This window comes from Miscanthus floridulus, chromosome 2 (genome assembly GCF_019320115.1).
Source record: "Miscanthus floridulus cultivar M001 chromosome 2, ASM1932011v1, whole genome shotgun sequence".
Lineage (NCBI taxonomy): Eukaryota > Viridiplantae > Streptophyta > Magnoliopsida > Poales > Poaceae > Miscanthus > Miscanthus floridulus.
The window spans coordinates 27,829,860-27,847,606 of NC_089581.1; the positions used below are offsets into that span (position 1 = coordinate 27,829,860).

At 42.7% G+C, this 17,747-nt stretch overlaps 1 pseudogene; it reads left to right on the top strand.

Annotated features, from left to right (window-relative positions):
- The window catches only part of LOC136538299 (probable transcription factor KAN4), a 77,367-nt pseudogene that overhangs the window by 36,325 nt on the left and 23,295 nt on the right, over positions 1-17,747 (top strand).

Here is a 17,747-nt window from a genome sequence, read left to right on the forward strand (position 1 = left end):
TAGGTTTTGTTTGGAATTTTGGATTGAGTGATGACCTTGGGTCATTAGTTGATAATGATCCTTGGCAAGTGATGTATGTGTTATGAAAAAGATTTAGTTAAGCTTGACTTGCAACTGAACCGCGAAGGAAAGTTGTATCCGAATTGTTAATTTTGAATACATCATCGAGCATCATGTTTCATATTCCGCATCATGTTAAACATGGCATTGTTACTACGTGTAGTGAACAAAGGTGAACACATGGTAGTTAATCAAGTTGCGGAGGAGGTTAATCCATCTGTTGAGGTCGGACCTGATACTTGTGGAACATCGCAGGAACCTAACTTTTTCGTCAACGAAGGCAAGCCCCAGATGCATTTAACCCTACCTTGTGTTTTACAAATTTTATCGCTTTTTGCTTTTATATTCTGCATTAAGTGATTGGGAGTTAAGTGGAAACCTAATTGGTGCATTACCAACCTTGTTTTTTCATATCTACCTTGATTACCTATTTTATTCGTAAATGACTAGTTATGCTTAGTCATGCTTAGTCGGGTGATTACCTATTACCTGCGAGTTTTAAATGGATCTTTGGTTACTTATGTTATCATGAGATGTGAACATGGAAGTAATAAATCTAGACCGGGCGGATTCGGTGTGTGAGAGCCACAAGACATGGAGGTCTTGTGAGCGGCTTCTTTCTGCCTGTGTCGATTAAGGTCCGTCCGTTGTTGAATTGCTTGAGATGAGACTTTGTAGTACTAACCACATACTCTGGTAAGCCTTAACTTGGCGATTCTATTACGAGAATGGCTAATCGTGCACTGGGAGTGGAGAGATGGCGGGAATAGCATGTACCCACGTGGCAATGGGCCGGATTGGTGGAGTACTATATTCTCGGGTGGCGCGGACCCATTCTTGTTTTAGGAGACCCGAGGGTAGGTTGATATATGTAAGTCGGGGACCTGCATATGTCGTGTGGTCTGGAATCCCTAGCTGGGTTTTAATCAGTTCGAATCATCGTTGCTCCTTGGTTATGGAGACTCAACTCACTGTTCATCATCGTAGTTTAATAACTGGAACTTGAGAAAGGTTTGAGAAAGAGATTGATATGAAGTTCATGATCTCATTATGGATCATGGTAGATTCATATGTGGTACTTATAAAGTTTTACATGTTAAAGTAAAGAATTTTGTTAAAGAGCTTTTACGCAAAAAAACTTTGATTATTGCTAAAGCCATACCATGAATCCCTGAGCCTGCATTCCTGAGTCTTCGCAGTTTTTATTTTGGTTAAATCTTGTTGAGTACTTTTGTACTTAGTGTTCGTTGACCCTTGTTGCAGGTGAGCCTCATGAGCAGGTCTGTTTTGGACCTTGCTGCATGACTGTTGTTCCTATCGATGACGATAAGTGAATGTGTGATCCTTGGGCAGGATGCTTATTTTGTGTGTTATGTTTATGTTAATTATGCCAGTCCACTACTACTATGGTTTGTAATAATTATCAAACTTAGTTTGTAAGGTTTGAAACAACTGGTTTGTAAACTATGTTATCGTAAGACTTCCGCTATTTTACTCTGATGTATATATTTGAATAAATGTTGTAATACCGCAATGACTCTATAATTTGATCCTGCTCGGAAATTGTGGATGATTCAGGGTTCCCCGAGGACACCCGACAGACTTCTTAAGTTACCAGGAACATATGCATAGTTGTTAAAGGTCATTGGACAGTGACAAGTGCATGTGGGTCCTATAATTTAGGAGGTTTTGCCATAGAAAGCTTATCAATAATTAAGGGCGAAACATGACGATGTTGCTAGACAGTCCCGAATGTGCGGCTCTGAGAGCCGATATGAGAGGAAATCGACTAAATAGCCAATTCCAGCATATTCACAAGAATGAATCGATTGAAGCTCATGGGGTTGTATAAGAAGGATCAGTTATCATTCAGGATAGATGTTATTTAAGCGAATATTAATCAATGGCAATAAGATATCAATGATGATTGGTTTATACTGAGCTAATGATTACAAGTAACCGAACTCCTTTTATTTAAAGAAACAATTCAACACCTCTTAACCATTTAATAAAGATAAATCTAAAGAACATGTTAGATCTCATCTATCGCCATGACTAGTGGGGCATGAGGCAGAATCATGCAGGCCATAGAAACAATGATAGACTTGATGACCCTAACTCATTACTAATATCAGTGGGGCATGAGGTAGAATCATGTAGGCCGTAATACAATAACAAGATCATGGGGCTAACGCATCTTTCAACTTACCTCTACTTCAATGATCTCGACTAAACAACCTTTTTAGGCATAGCGCATAGTTAAAGTCATGTCTTCTCAGGAACGGGTCTACTAACTAACAATCCCCACTCCACGGTGCCAATAGTGGGGTGCGAGGCAGAATCCCACAAGCCATGCTGACAGGCCATGGAACAATTTTCATTAACTAATAGATCTACTCAAGATCAAACATGCCATACTCACTGAAGAACTCGCCAAGATCTACTCTACTCCTACTCCTAAGGGGTGACTAGAGCCAAAAAAAGTAATTGACTTTGTATTTGATTAGTTGATCTCTTTACAGTAGCCGAGGTTTGGTATTTATACCCGGAGTCTAAACATGAACCTTACTTGAGTATGACTCAATACAACCTTTGGTATAATGAAAATATTCCTAATTTAAGATAACTTAGACTCTAATCTTTCCCTTTTTGTAGAATCCAGTATGTCTCGTCCCAGCGCTGATCGTAGCCTTTGTCGTCATCTGCTGGCGCTATCTGAAGAAAGCCGACTCTAGTGCATCGGAATCAACTAGTTCCGATCTCCACATAGCTGATTCCTTGATGATGACTTGATTTCGGGAGCTTCCGAACCCTTGTAACTCTTCTTCCAAATTTTGTTTACACTAGAATTTGGAAGGAGGATCTCAAGATCATGTCAGCAAGGAATCGATTGCGTGCGGATCGGAACCAGCTGACTCAGATGCAGTGCTCGAATTGGCTTTCTTTAGATAGCGCCAGCAGATAACGACAGAGGCTATGATCGGTGCTGGGATGAGACATGCTAGACTCTACAAAAAGGGAAAGATTAGAGTCCAAGTTATCTTAAATTAGGAATGTTTTCATTATGCCAAATATTGTATTGAGTCATACTCGAGCAAGGTTCGTTTTTAGGCTCCGAGTATAAATACCAGACCCCGGCTATTGTAAAAAACATCAATCAATCAAATACAAAGTCAATTACTTTTTTCGGCTCCGGCCACCCCTTAGGAGTAGGAGTAGAGTAGATCTCGGCGAGTTCTTCTGTAAGTATGGCTGCATCGATCCGGTTGACCTCCACTGCTTGTCTGTAAGTACCGTCATGGTTTATACCTCTATTCGTATGGCTGCATCGATCCAGTCGACCCCTACTGCGACTCTGGTATAGGCTAGTTATTGATTCTTATCTAATTCAAGTATGGCCTATGTGATTCTGCCTCACACCCCACTGCTTGAATTAGATCAAGGTCAAGTTATCGGCTCTACCTTAGTATGGCAGTCTTTGGTAGATTCATTAAGTTACCGATATTGCTTATTGCTTTCATTGTTTATCTAATTACAGCAGTATCACTCTGCCCGATTGAGATTGATTTGGATCGGCCTTATATCTTGTTTAACTCATCATTTGCTAATCTAAAACTGATCTAATCTACATCTTAAGCGATGAGTTATATTTTTCATCGGCTGTTTTGTGTCAATCTTAATCGTGCATAGCGTGCGGTTAAGGCATGTTCAATCTTGAGTAGATCCATTAGTTGAAAACCGTTCCATGGCCTGTCATCATGGCCTGTAGGATTCTGCCTCTCACCCCACTATTGGCACCGTAGAGTGGGGATCGTTAGTTAGTAGATCTGTTTCTAAGAAGGCATGACTTTAACTGTGCGCTATGCCTGAATCAACTGTTTAGCCGATATCGAATGCTTTCGCGAACAGTCCACATTACGAGATCATTGAATTAACATAATAGTTTAGTCTATTGTTGTTTCTACAGCCTGCATGATTCTGCCTAATGCCCCACTGGTCATGGTGATAGATGAGATCTAACATATTCATTAGATTTATCTTTATTAAATGGTTAAGAAATGTTGAATTGTTTCTTTAAATAAAAGGAGTTCGGTTACTTGTAATCATTGGCTCAGTATAAACCAATCAACATTGATATCTTATTGCCATTGATTAATATTCTCTTAAATAACATCTATCCTGAATGATAACTGATCCTTCTTATACAACCCCATGAGCTTCAATCGATTCATTCTTGTGAATATGCTGGAATCGGCTATTTATTCGATTACCTCTCATATCGGCTCTCAGAGCCGCACATTTGGGACTGTCTGGCAACACCGGCATGTTCCGCCCTTAATTACTGATAAGCTTTCTCTCCTTGTCAATTGTAGGGTCAAATTGACTGGCACGTCTCGGGAGAATTGCGCAGGATCGACCACCCTTGCGCTAAAGCTAGGCGGATCTGCTCCATCAAGCGGACCCTTCTGGCTTACTGCATGTGTCCTCAGTACGGAGGTGAAAATTCTGTGTCAACACATGTTTCTAGCATGCCCGATGGGACCCCACAATCATCATGGCAGCTCACAACAACGACAACATCCTTATGGTACACTATGAAGACCTACCTGATGAGGATAAGGATACCATTGGCAAGGCTATAGAAGAATTTCAGAAGAAGTGTTTGTTGTCCTACACCAAAACACATGACAACACAATTATTCAAAAATTTCCACTACCAAGAGTTCTACTACATGGGCAGACAGATACAGTTGAAGCTGAAGACAGGTGTTTCTTTACAGAAGCCATAGACAAATCTATTCATGATGCCATATCAAGCCGCAACGAAGCTTTCGTTGGCGCATTTCACAGCGCCATGAAAGAGGCAATTTAGGGGATTCCAGTTGGTCAAGTTGGATCGACTTGTTATAACATTCCAGATCCGTTCACTCAAGGGACTAATCATGTTGGTACCAGCCATCAAGAAGTAGTACCAGCTAGTAATGGTGATGTCCAAACGCTTCAAGGTTCATCTGAACAAACTCCAGGCACTGCTATGAATCAGGTATAGTACAATCCTGGACCGTTAATATAGCATGCACAATAGCTGATGGGGCAAAGTCAAAACCAGATGATCAATTTTGGCACATCGGGCCACATACCATCGTCGGCTCAAAAAATAGCGCCATCAATTATAAAGATCCGTAGAGATGTAGATCCTTATGTCTATAATCAGACACTTCAAGCAGCAAGCCAACAAAGGACCCAACAGATTGAGATTCCATAAGGCTATCACTATGGCATGGATTATAACACCCTCCACATGATGCCAAATCCAGGATATCAAGGCACGCGAGATTTCAATCCACAGATGGGTCAGCAAGTACTGAGAAATCCAAATCTGCAAGCTAATGAGTTGCTGCTGAAGGTGACCGAGATGATGAAGAATCAGTTCGGTTTGAAGCCGAAGGGGCTGACCTTTTCATACAAATGTCCATATCCAGAATGGTATGATTTGGTCGCTCTTCCTACAAATTACAAGCTCTAGAGTTTGCCAAGTCCACTAGTTAAGATAGTACAAGCACAATAGAAATTGTCAGTCGGTATCTTACATAATTGGGTGAAGCATCAGTTGAGGATGCCCATCGGGTTTGTTTCTTCTCTTTATCCCTGTCAGGGCTAGCCTTCACTTGGTTCTCGTCACTACCAGTCAACTCCATTGCTAATTGGGCTAACCTAGAGAAGAAGTTTCATACATATTTTTACACTGGGACTAGAGAAAAGAAGATCACTGATCTGATGACCATGAGACAGAGGACTAATGAATCGGGCACTGAGTTTCTTCAGAGATTCTGAGAGACCTGGAATTTGTGCTTCTCATTAAGTTTGGCCGATGATCTGCTAGCTGCTCTAGCTGTCCAAGGAATGCTGCCAATGTGGAAGGAAAAGCTGCTAGGACAAGAATTTGACAACTTGGGTCAATTGGCTCAATGAGTAGCAGCGCTCAACAGCCAATTCCAGAGTATGCGCAGAGACACCCAATTCTAGAAGAGTACCACCGTAGCCGAAGCTTATGATCCATACTCAGCAGATGACGGCTATGAAGATGAAGAGGAGGAGGTTGCTGCAGCTGATTGGAATTGGGGCAAGAAGACGATAATGGTGCTAAATCCTTAGGGAAGAGGAGTCGAGGAGAGCTATGACTTTGATGTCACAAAATCAAACAAGCTCTTTGACTTTTTACTTGAGAAGGGCCAGATCAAATTGCCAAACAATCATGTTGTGTTGCCCCCTGAACAGTTGAAGAATAAGAAGTTCTACAAGTTCCATAATTCTACTTCTCATTCCACTAATGAGTGCATAATTTTTTGGCAGCATATATAGAGGGCTATTCAGCAAGGGAGGCTCAAGTTCGATACGCCTCAAAAGATGAAAATTGATGATAATCCTTTCCCAAGAGATCAAAATATGGTTGATATTGGGATATTCAAAGGAAGAACTAAGGTCCTAACATCGGTCAAATCAAGAAAAGATGGAACAGTCAATCCCAAGATGCAAATATCGGCTGATGAATACAGAGAGGTTAAAAAACATCATGATCAGCAAAAGAGCCGGTACGAGCAGGAGGGAACGTCAAAGGATGGAGCGATGAGGCCGCGAGTTACATCTCAGATTCTGTTGAATAAGTGGCGGTGGTAGAAGGAAAAAGATCATCAGCAATGGTTAGAGGATCAACAATACCAGCATCAACTGGAAGAAGAGAGGTATGAAAGGAAAAAAGCTAAATTGCACTGGAATTATCCTTTCTTCAGATACTGCAGGAACGAAGGTTTGAAATTGCCTACCAGACATGACTGTCTGGAATGCAGTAATCAATATTGGGAGTTTAGGCAATCTCAAATCAACCGCTGGTCTATCCATGCCCAGAATGCATATCATTATAATAACATGGATCTGCGCTTAAAAAATAAAAGTATTCATGACCAGTTGGGAAAGAGAGTTGTTGACCAAGACTGGGCTGATCATGAAGAAGGAAACAACCAGAGGGAACATGTTTGGTAGGAAGGCCAATGGTGCCTCAAAGGTTTAACACGAAGCCAGAAGAGAAGAGTGCAATGCCTAAGGAATAAGGAGATGGAACAGGCTCAGCCATCCGGTAAAACTCAAGTGTGGCGTACTAAGCAAATAGCTGATAAGAAGCAACCATCAACTAATATCCAAATGGCTTTTCTGTTCCCATCAGAATTTAGAGCTCCGGCAGATCAGGAAGTTTACTCAGACTTTGATAAATCAGAGTATGAAGAGATGGTTGCCAAGTTGACAGTTACACACCAAGCGATATTTGATAAGCCAGTCAAACATCGGCACTTGAAGGCTTTATACATGAAAGGTTTTGTTGATGGAAAGCCGATGAACAAAATGTTAGTGGATGGAGGTGCTTTTATCAATCTTATGCCTTACACTACTTTTCATAAGCTTGGCAAGGGACCAAGAGATTTGCTTGAGATCAACATGATGCTTAGAGACTTTAGAGGGAATACATCTAAAACCTGGGGGCAATAAACGTCGAGTTAACAATTGGGAGTAAAATTCTACTCACCACGTTCTTTGTCATCGATGGAAAAGGCTCATACAGTTTACTCCTTGGTCGTGACTATGTTCATGCAAACTATTGTGTGCCATCAACCATGCGTCAATGTTTGATTCAATGGCATGGGGATGATGTCGAGGTGGTTCACGCTGATGAGTCTATGAGCATCGCAACAGCTGATCCAGTGTTTTGGGAATTAGGAGATTTAGAATGCCTTTTCCGGCAAAACATGGGAAGGAGGCTTCATCAGGATTAATAGTGAAGGCCAATAGCTAGTTCAAGCAATTAGCTCTGAAAGTTTATTTTAATCAGTAATCGTGGCATCGCGTCGGCCATTGAGTTAAGGAAAATAAACATTGAGTATTGAAAATGGGTTTAGGCTGACGTAGGTGAATGTTGAGTTAAAGTATAAGTGCGATTCAGAGTTAATGGATTTCTTAAGAGAAGTTCTATTTCGCTTAATAGGATGCTTGACTTGGATTGATCGATCGTTTGATCTTTGGAATGAAAAATACATGAAAAGATGTTATTCTGACATCTGAATTTGATAGCCGATTCGTTCTCGGCTCCAATAGCCGGTACTAGGAAAGTATCACCTCTAGTTCAAAAATGAAAGATCTTCGAAGATAGTAAAAGCCGATACGATATGTATCGCCTGTAGAGCAAAAACAAAATAGATAAGAACAGTCGTACATAGGAGCATTGTACTAAGATACATTCATGAATGAACAGGAGTCTTTGTTCATCAGGTTACCCTAAGTACAAACTAATCAAAGACCTTGCTCACTACATCCTGAGCGGAGGTGATGTCCACAATGGCCTCCGCTGCTGCGGTAAAGTTTTCAATCAAATCTTCATGCCCCTCAGGGCCATCACTAGTCGGGAAGCCAACCTCCATGGCATGAAGATCGTGCCTGGTTTGGACCTGTGCCGCGGTTAGCGCCATAGACGCGCCATAGCGAACACCATGAAGAGCAACCTCCTGGACATGGGCCGGAATGTCTTGGAGACGAGCATCAATAAGGGAACCCCACGCATTGACGGCGTCAGCATCCGCATTCACCGCCTGTTGGAGAGACTCTAACTGCACCGTATGAGTTGGCAATTATAGAAAACTATCAAGACAAAGATAATGAGAACCAGAATAGAAGCATTCCTGGAATTCATCTTACCTACTACCATGGCGTCAGACTCTACCAACTGTGCTCGGACGGCACTAGTCTCCTCCTCAGCCGCATTAAGGGCCGCTTGGAAAACCCCCAGATGAATCTCGAGCTGGCAGTTATTCCAGATCACCTCAGAATAGTGATCCTCAGCTAACCTCCATTCTCGGAAGAAGTGCCGAGCATCATCGCTGTCATATGAGTTAGACGAGACCGACGATGAAGCTGCGTGGAAGACGCAGCATCAGCAGGTTTGTCGGTCCTGAAGAAAAGATGAAATATGTCATTTGCGACGAGCCTATAGGAGAGTCAGAACAGGTCATCAGCTAGAACAGAAAAGTTAACAGTTTTACCTCATGTGTCGGAGACGCTGGTTCGTCGGCATGTCCCCTTCGGGAAACTCCTCGGCCGTGCGCTTGCCTCGGTTACCCTCGCCAGCCATAAAAGATAGTTGGATCTACAGAAGGGAGGAAGAAAACTACTGCAGGGTTTTTGGTAGGGGAAGAGAGTGAAAGAATAGTTGCAAATGGATATGTGTTTGAGGTCGAAGCCCTGACCTAGTATTTGAAGGCGCGAAGCAAAGAGGCGGATGCCTCGGGACACAGCAAAAGGCAACCGCTAGTTAATAGAAGGTAGAACGCCACTTCACCAATGCCAAAGAGAATACGACGTCTGGTGACTAAGGATAGGAGATTGAAGGTCTCTCTTAATGAAAGCCGTGTTTTTTGGACCTAAGTGGGATTAAGATCGGGAGTCTAGAATCGGCTATTATCAGAATCGGCCCTTTAGCCAAAGCTGAAGTGATTGATTGGTTGTAATGGTTCTTTATCCTCTTGCCTACTCGAGTTCCCCTGGCCAGAAGGGTTTCACGATCGAACAAACTCCTCTAAGCCTGTTTCATCTTGGAAAATGAGACAAGACTCTAGGGAAGACTAGGAATGGATTGCCCTTAATGACCAGGGGCTAGAGGAGCTGATGTGATCGCCTTATGAACTTGTGCATAAAACATGATGTAGTCTGTCCTTGGGAAGTTCAAAATGGATCAAGGCATGTTGTGATGCTAGAGTAATTTCTCAGCTGAAGTCTACCAGGGTCTCATGATGGATAACTTAGAAGACTTGAGTTGCCTTCGACTGCGTGCTCTTGAAAAGGCATGGAAACCAATAAACCGAAGGTCGCAAAATATTACGATTAAAAGGTCAAGAATGAGTAATCCTCTGAGAAAGATTTGGACTGGAGAGTAAAATTAACGATCGAATCAAAGGGCAGCGAATCCGACAAAAATGGTTGTCTGATGACCTTATTGGATCAAGCGTTGTGTGCTGGGTAATACTTATATTTTGGAAATACTAAAAGAAGAAGAAGGATTTGGTAGAGCAATCAAATGGGGAATGTTTGAAGGAATATTACCCTAATGTTTGGATTAATATTGGGCAACCAATCTGCTCGATTGACAGCTCTAATAGCCGGTACCACGAGGGTATCGCTTCCGGTGCAAAAATAAACCCAGAAGGGTAAAAGCTGGTACAACGTGTGTCGCCCACAAGAGCAAAGCAAGCATGAACAAAGTAATGCACGTAGCATGGAGTACGGAACAAAAGAAGAAATCATCCAAGATAGAGGAATTATTTGCTAATATCACATATTACAGACTACGGGCTGGGGAACACTTTGGCTGTTATATATCATCGGCTTCGAGAAGTGATCGACATCGAACCATGGCCAGAGCCGATTATGCAAGGGAGATACATTCAATGAGATTCTAGCCATGCCGATCAATTGAAGCGAGTCGTTTTTTGATCCCTAGCCATGTCCTTACATATATAGCCCGCAGGGGTAGATCTCGCCAGCGATATGAATTTGAAATCAGAAAGGTGTCACACCCAATTTTAAGGATAAAATTGAATGCACTAAACTCATATGTGCCCAGAGATCAGTCACACACACAAGTTAACAAATTACAAAAGTATCATCATGGTGTATCTTACAACACGATGAATAACATCACATAGTCTTACACAGCATAGCGGAAAATAAAAAGATAACTCTCTCGTGGAAGCTCCAACACAGGGACGGTCAACTGGTTGACCACAAGCCTAATAGTCCTCAGGAAACTCCTCATACACATTGTCATATGTTACCCATCTAGGATTGGAAAGCTTAGGAGATCAGCTACAACTTTTATTTAGAATACTTTTACAGATTCTAGGTATATACATGGTAAAAAATAGAGCTAAATCGAATCTGTTCTAGGTTCCAGTCTACACAGAAACATCAAATTGTGATAGCTAGATCTCACAAACCTGAATAGCTATTGACGTGATTCTAGAAACATTTGAAAGATACAGAAGTATAGATATCTCCACAAAAATTTCAGAATTTTTGGCAGCCCAGATTTCGAGATACAAGATAAAGAACACAGACTGCTCTAGAAAGCAGCACAAGCAGAGATAAGGTAAAGCAAACACATCTGCATTAAGACTTCATCTAAACTTAAGGTTCAAACCTATGGACTTTGTGGACATGCCCACAAACCTCCAGTAATCAAACAAACTCCAAATCATTCATGTTCACAATTAAAAACATCCAATCACTAAAGTTCACAAAGATGAAACAAGACTAGACATGACACACGAACTAACAACGTAGTAACTTTAAACAAGACACCTAACACCTATGGGGCGGTTTCAATCATGGTGAACGACCTGGCGCTTCTTCTTGTAGATCGGTGGCAGCCCAAGTTGAGCATGCAGTTCATCAACTTGCTTTTGGAGACGCCTCTCGGCCCTCTATGATGCATGTAGCTCTCCCTTGACCTCTTCATCTACCCCCTACATGGCATGGACATGTTGCACAGTTGCTTCCAGAGTTGGGTCACTTTCTGGATGGTGCCGAGGACCTAGGCAATTACCCTCATGATCATTGCGAGGGAGGAACCTAAAATGATCCTCCTTCATGGCCTCAAAACGACGACCATGGTAGTAGATGTAGGCATCCTACGCTACATCTTCCATGCCATCCAATGCGTGAGCTCATCTGGCAGTGGCACGATGGATAGTCTCCACCTCATGTCCATTCTTTATGTCATTCCAGGCGGTGACAACCAGCTCTACATTCCAAAAGGTTGCCTCCAAAGGATGTTGGTACTCTGCACAGTGATAGTTGATGGAGGCGTGTAGATCAGGGTAGCAGTCATCTAGCACATGAGTAAGGAGGGTGTGGTAGTAGGTCGTCTCTGGGGCTAGCTTGAAGTAGTATTTGCACTTCTAGCCTATCTCCTCATCCACCACAGGAACAGCTAGGGGATGGCATAGGCGTAGGTGAAGTAGTTGATGACTCCGCTGGGGTAGCTACAGCAGCATAGACAGGTGCAACAGTTGGAGTAGTAGCAGGTGCAGGTGTTGGGGTAGCCATCCACTCCTCATCATCCTCGATCAACAGTTCCACCTCATCATCGGAGATGATCACAATCTCCTTCTTCGCCTGTGGAGCACGGGAGGTGAACATAGCGTGGTAGCCTACAGTGCTGAGGCGGGTGGTCTTCGGGTTACGAGACATCTATAGATTTAGAGTAAGATAGAATTAGAATCAATAATTTTATATAATAGATTAAGGTATGAATAGCATAAATATTTTAATAAAATAACAAGAATGAGACACTAAGCAAGAAACCAGTGGAGCAAAGATACTAAATCGACCATCTCTAACTAGGCTTGCTGTCCTACAGTCAACACAACTCTGATACTAATTTGTCACACCCAATTTTAAGGAAAAAATTGAATGCACTAAACTCATGTGTGCCTAGAGATCAGTCACACACACAAGTTGACAAATTACAAAAGTATCATCACGGTGTATCTTACAACACGATTAATAACATCACATAGTATTACACAGCACAACGGAAAATAAAAAGATAACTCTCTCGTGGAAGCTCCAACACAGGGATGGTCAACTGATTGACCACAAGCCTAATAGTCCTTAGGAAACTCCTCATACACGTTGTCATCTATTACCCATCCGGGATTTTTATCCAAATATAGAAAGTAAACAAGTGTAAGTACTTCCCATACTTAACAAGTTAACATGGGGTTATGAAAGCTCAAAAAGGTTGACACTGGTTTACTGTAGTTAGCACTTTTAGTGAGTCAAGATTTTATCTTCTACTATTAACAAGTTATGCTTAAGCAACCAATTAAACCCACTTAATCAGATGTCAAAATCATTTGGATCATATTATCATCGTATATCATCATAAATGAACAACAATAAGTAACCAGTTATTCTGTGAGTTTTCTGGGCCGCTCGTGACCATGAGCACAGCTGTTATAATAGTTTGTAACCCTTTGCAGAGGTTGTGCACATTCACCGTGAGTCATGATTCCCACATGCCCGGGTTAATTACTCCCATAACACTACCAAGGTGAGCGGGCGGGGTACACTATGAAGCCATTTCATAGGTTTCTCTAACAAGTTAGGGCCGCTAGGTTTCCTCGGTAGGCAGATGTAGGAACCCTCCCTTTCCTATGGCACATATCCATTGTGGCTATACACATAGGAACAGAGGCAGCCCTATACCCAATGTGGCAAGCCCCTTTTGCGCCATAAAGGTAACCTCTAACAAGCTAGAAAAGGTCCTATTACTGAGCTAAAGTCAGAACCATGTGACCCTCACGATTGCACTGTCAGTCCCAGCTTTTGCCGATAGATAAGTCCTTATGGAGGGCCGAGAGCATCATGATCGAAAGTCATTTGCTCCTTCGCCCTATAATTCAGTTGTTTAAAAGTCAATTTTACCTTTTCATTCCATAGAACCATTATTTCATTATGTAGATCATGTATAGTTACTTTGAGCGCTAGCAAACTACCCATATGCATATAACCCATAGGAGAACAAGGAATAGGATAATCAATCACTAGGATGTCCTTATAGGTATCAAAATTAGACACATGCAAATGAGTAATTAATAAATGGTGAATAGGCATCAAGGTAGATCCCATGCCATACTTGCCTTGGTTAGCAAACTCTTGCTGGTCCTGTTGGTCGTCAAAGAGCTCTTGGTCTCCAACGTTCTCTTCACCGTCTGAACGCGACCAACACGGCAACACACAACATTCCAAAGGCATTCATGCAAAGCAAACAATCCTATAGTTAGAACAGTACACCAGCAATATAGAAAACAAGATAAAATGTTTATGAAAAGAATCTATGTCTTGCTACGATCACGTAAACGCGAAGTTCACGAAAAATGGAGCTAAAACACGAAAGTTATGATTTAAACGGGATTTCCTACAGCAATTTATTTAACTAAATCTAACCTTAAAATTTAAATGTTGCAAACAGGGTTAACAGTAGTATTAACATGTAGAGAACTTAATTGTGAACCTAACAAAATTTGAACGGGTCAAATCGGAGCTATAACGACGATTTTATAAGCAAAACAGTGCAATGGCATTTCTGCAAATACTGAAATCGTATTTTGGACTAAGACAGTATATTTTATGTTTTTAAAAGGAGAAAACATACTCAGGAAATGTGTTTTGGACTAGCGGGTTAGGATTTAGAAAAGCTCAGGGACTCCTTAGCAAAACTAGCCACGCGAAGGGGTACGGGATGATCTATGTCGTTGGATCAAGAACGATCGGCTCCGATTAGAAATGAGAGGGAGAGAGAGAAGGCAGCGACTGGAACAGTGCTTCTAGGCAGCGGGGCACCATTGGTCGGCGGCAAGGAGGTCACCGGCGTGCGTGGAACTCGGCCTACGGGCCACGGTGTGCCCATCAGAGAGCACTAGGGGGAGAGAGGGGGTTCACGCGACCTCGACCATGCCGAGAAGGCAGTCGGAGGAGAGGGGTGAGGCGGCGGTCGCCATGGCCGGCGATGTGGAGCCCATCGGCGCATGTGGCTAGGGCTCTAGAAGCCACAAAACAAGAAATAAATGGCACGGGAAGAAAAAGGGGAGCAAGGGGGTTCTCACAGCAGGGAAAAACAGAGTCGACGGCAGCTCGAGGAACGGCTGTCCGCACGAAGGGGCGGACGGTGGACCTTGGCTCGACGGTGCGGCGGTTTTCGACTTCCGCTACGCTCGGCTAACACGAAGAAGGAGCAGGGGGCAACAGAGGGAGTGCGGCGAAGGGTCTAGGGCTTCCTTTTGTAGAGGCCGGGCACGGGGAGACACTCCCACGATGCGCGTGGGCGCAGTGGCGGTTGCGGCCTTGATCCGGCACTGCGGTTGCGGGAGGTGGGCGAAGGCGCTGACGTGCGGGGCTGGGTCGTCAGCGGCTGAGGCGCAGGGGCTGCGGTTAGGAATGTAGCGTGGCTCGGCTAGGCCAGCCCAAGAAGGAAGGCCGGAGGAGGCGAGCGGGCCTGGGGGAAGTTGGGCCAGCAGGCCAGGCCAGGCCGGCGGGGAAAGAATGGCCAGCAGGCCGAATTGAGGAAGGGAGGGAAAAAGTATTTCCTTTTTCTTTTTATTTTCTAGAGTTTTAGCAAACCTTTTTCAAATTGATTTTGTATCCAAATTCAAAGTTGATCAAAACCAATCATTGCAAAAAAAATAAAGGTGCAACAAGCATGTATGCATCGAAAGGTTACTAACCTTATATTTGATTTTAATTTCCTAAAAATTATTAATTTCCTATATTTGAATGTACACATAATAATATAATTAAATCAAATTTACTTATTTTAAAAGAATAAAATTTTTTGGGTGTTACAAAAGGGGTCGACGCTCTGAGGATTTAGGTAACAAAAAATGAAGAGATAACAAATTCAAACTCATTGCTCTCCCAAGTTACAGAATGCCATGCGATAGATACAAAAGATTTATATTTACCAGCGATCAACACACCAAGGCCTCTTTGGACTGAAAGGGAGTTCAAATACCCACAAGGCCGAAAGTCATCATGAACCAAGTCACATCGGACCCGTTGGTAAAATTGCGAACAAGAAAAGGCCGCCTGACTAGCAGATACCCACAGGTTTCTGGGTGACTGGAGAAGCCACTAGAAAGAAGCTTGCGGTTCTCCCTGATAGCTATTTGATGGAACGAACAAGGGAAAAGTGTCCACACATTCTAGCCCTTGAAAACACTAGGAACATCTCTGCGAGCATGGTGAGAAGACGTAGGTGCATCACAAGACTTCTTCTAGCCGCAGCAGCTGATCCTCTTGCTCAACAAAATGCTAGAATGGGCGACACAATCACCCTATGCATAAGAATTCTTCTAACCGCTCAAGATCTTTATTGCAAAGAGATAGGCCTATGGAGGGTCTAGCAGGGTTGGGAGCACTCGAAAAGACAGATGGAAGAAAAACATGGCTAAAGTGTCAAGTTGCTCTCGCCAGGGTCAGGCGAGCATTTTATAGCCAATCTGGGAAGGTGAATCCAAATGCCCGTGAAACAGTGGTGCTCTTGCAAAGGTTTTGAGGCATGGGCTCATGAATGGATGTAAGCGGCGACAAGCGGTGGACCCCAGATCAAGGTTCTCTACCCGTGACTGTGGACCAATCAAGGATGCAGTCAGGATAATTTTGGAATAAAATTACTTTTATCCCAAAATTGGGGGCATGTATTTACACCAGAATTTAGAAGGAGGATCTCAAGAGCTAGAGAACTCCCAAAATCATGTCAGCAAAGAAATCGATTGCGTGTAGATCGGAAACCAGCTAACTCGGATGCAGCGCTAGAATCGGCTTTCTTCAGATAGCGCCAACAGATAACGACAGAGGCTAAGATCGACTGCTGGGACGAGATATGCTGGACTCTACAAAAAGAGAAAGATTAGAGTCCAAGTTATCTTAAATTAGGAAAGTTTTCATTATGCCAAAGATTGTTTTGAGTCGTACTCGAGCAAGGTTCGTTTTTAGGCTTCGGGTATAAATACCAGACCCCGACTATTGTAAAAGACATCAATCAATCAAATACAAAGTCAATTACTTTTTTTAGCTCCGGCCACCCCTTAGGAGTAGGAGTAGAGTAGATCTCGGTGAGTTCTTCAGCGAGTACGGCTGCATCGATCCAGGTCGACCTCCACTGCTTGTCTATAAGTACCGTCATGGTTTATACCTCTGTTCGTATGGCTGCATCGATCTGGTCAACCCCCACTACGACTCTGGTATAGGCTAGTTATCGATTCTTGTCTAATTCAAGTATGGCCTGTGTGATTCTGCCTCACACCCCACTGCTTGAATTAGATCAAGGTCAAGTTATCGGCTCTACCTTAGTATAGCAGTCTTTGGTAGATTCATTAAGTTACTGATATTGCTTATTGCTTTCATTGTTTATCTAATTACAACAATATCACTCTGCTCGATTGAGATTGATCTGGATCGGCCTTATATCTTGTTTAACTCATCGTTTGCTAATCTAAAACTAATCTAATCTACATCTTAAGTGATAAGTTATATTTTTCATCGGCTGTTTTATGTCAATCTTAATCGTGCATAGCGTGCGGTTAAGGCATGTCCGATCTTGAGTAGATCCATTAGTTAATGAAAACCGTTCCATGACCCATCATCACTGGCCTATGGGATTCTGCCTCTCACCCCACTGTTGGCACCGTGGAGTGGAGATCGTTAGTTAGTAGATCTATTTCTGAGAAGGCATGATTTTAACTGTGCGCTATGCCTGAATCGGCTATTTAGCCGATATCGAATGCTTTCATGAACAGTTCATATTACGAGATCATTGAAGTAGAGATAAGTTGAAAGATGCGTTAGCCCCATGATCTTGTTATTGTATTACGGCCTGCATGATTCTGCCTCATGCCCCACTGATATTAGTAATGAGTTAGGGTCATCGAGTCTATTGTTGTTTCTACGGCCAGCATGATTCTGCCTCATGTCCCACTAGTCATGGCGATAGATGAGATCTAACATGTTCATTAGATTTATCTTTATTAAATGGTTAAGATATGTTGAATTGTTTCTTTAAATAAAAGGAGTTCGGTTACTTG